The 2,038-nt window shown below is 56.6% G+C and overlaps 1 non-coding gene across 1 annotated transcript in view; it reads right to left on the bottom strand.

The window, feature by feature from the left end:
* Nucleotides 1-1,400, bottom strand: part of LOC126445148 (small subunit ribosomal RNA) — a 1,910-nt gene extending 510 nt beyond the window's left edge. Inside the window, exon 1 of the ribosomal RNA XR_007582959.1 lies at nucleotides 1-1,400. This exon is cut by the window's left edge and continues 510 nt beyond it. This is a non-coding gene — a ribosomal RNA (small subunit ribosomal RNA).
* Nucleotides 1,401-2,038: the final 638 nt, after the last annotated feature.

Raw genomic sequence — 2,038 nt, 5'->3', positions numbered from 1 at the left:
ATCGCTCCACCAACTAAGAACGGCCATGCACCACCACCCACCGAATCAAGAAAGAGCTATCAATCTGTCAATCCTTCCGGTGTCCGGGCCTGGTGAGGTTTCCCGTGTTGAGTCAAATTAAGCCGCAGGCTCCACTCCTGGTGGTGCCCTTCCGTCAATTCCTTTAAGTTTCAGCTTTGCAACCATACTTCCCCCGGAACCCAAAAGCTTTGGTTTCCCGGAGGCTGCCCGCCGAGTCATCGGAGGAACTGCGGCGGATCGCTGGCTGGCATCGTTTATGGTTAGAACTAGGGCGGTATCTGATCGCCTTCGAACCTCTAACTTTCGTTCTTGATTAATGAAAACATACTTGGCAAATGCTTTCGCTTCTGTTCGTCTTGCGACGATCCAAGAATTTCACCTCTAACGTCGCAATACGAATGCCCCCGCCTGTCCCTATTAATCATTACCTCGGGTTCCGAAAACCAACAAAATAGAACCGAGGTCCTATTCCATTATTCCATGCACACAGTATTCAGGCGGGCTTGCCTGCTTTAAGCACTCTAATTTGTTCAAAGTAAACGTGCCGGCCCACCGAGACACTCACTCAAGAGCACCCTGGTAGGATTGCAACGGGGTCCGCCTCGGGACGCACGAGCACGCACGAGGCGCGTCGCACGCCTTCAGCTCGCCCCACCGGCAGGACGTCCCACGATACATGCCAGTTAAACACCGACGGGCGGTGAACCAACAGCGTGGGACACAAATCCAACTACGAGCTTTTTAACCGCAACAACTTTAATATACGCTATTGGAGCTGGAATTACCGCGGCTGCTGGCACCAGACTTGCCCTCCAATAGATACTCGTTAAAGGATTTAAAGTGTACTCATTCCGATTACGGGGCCTCGGATGAGTCCCGTATCGTTATTTTTCGTCACTACCTCCCCGTGCCGGGAGTGGGTAATTTGCGCGCCTGCTGCCTTCCTTGGATGTGGTAGCCGTTTCTCAGGCTCCCTCTCCGGAATCGAACCCTGATTCCCCGTTACCCGTTACAACCATGGTAGGCGCAGAACCTACCATCGACAGTTGATAAGGCAGACATTTGAAAGATGCGTCGCCGGTACGAGGACCGTGCGATCAGCCCAAAGTTATTCAGAGTCACCAAGGCAAACGGACCGGACGAGCCGACCGATTGGTTTTGATCTAATAAAAGCGTCCCTTCCATCTCTGGTCGGGACTCTGTTTGCATGTATTAGCTCTAGAATTACCACAGTTATCCAAGTAACGTGGGTACGATCTAAGGAACCATAACTGATTTAATGAGCCATTCGCGGTTTCACCTTAATGCGGCTTGTACTGAGACATGCATGGCTTAATCTTTGAGACAAGCATATGACTACTGGCAGGATCAACCAGGGAGCTGCGTCAACTAGAGCTGAGCAGCGGCCGCCCGGGAGTGTGTCCCGGGGGCCCGCGCGAACACGCAAGCGTCCGCTCAATTATTCTGCAAACAGGAGGAGGCTGAGCTCCCCTGCACCATACACCTCGAAACCCTCTCAGGTCCCGGCGGCGCGCAGCGCCGTCCTAAGTACTTGGTCGGGTTCGAGAGAGGCGCAATCGCCCGGGGTTTGGCGAGTAGACGCTTTAGGTGCGACCACCCGTGCTCCCAACTGAGCTTGCCGCTGCGACAGAGGCCCGGGAGCGTGCTGTCGTGGCATTGCCGGCGGGAGACAACACGCGCCACCTACGGTGACCGGCAGCTCCAACGCCAGCGCCACAGAAGGACAAAAGCCCCACTTGGGTGCCGAAGCGAACTCTCCCAGCACAGCGCACGCGCCAACACGTCCGCACAGCTGCGATACAAACCACCTGCGAGAACCGCAGAGGCGACCGAGCAGCAGACGGCGTCGCGGCGCCGAGCGCCGGGCGGCGGCGCATCCTCAGCGCACACAGTCCTCAATCGGACCAGCACACTGCAGATGTCCACCGCGCTTCGCACCGGGCCCGCGAGGACCTACTTTGGCCGCACGGCGCCGCGTGCAGGGTGCGCCGGCGCG

This window comes from Schistocerca serialis, unplaced genomic scaffold (genome assembly GCF_023864345.2).
Source record: "Schistocerca serialis cubense isolate TAMUIC-IGC-003099 unplaced genomic scaffold, iqSchSeri2.2 HiC_scaffold_332, whole genome shotgun sequence".
Classification (NCBI taxonomy): domain Eukaryota; kingdom Metazoa; phylum Arthropoda; class Insecta; order Orthoptera; family Acrididae; genus Schistocerca; species Schistocerca serialis.
Note: the sequence above shows the minus strand (reverse complement) of the source record. Positions and strands in the feature narration are given on the sequence as shown.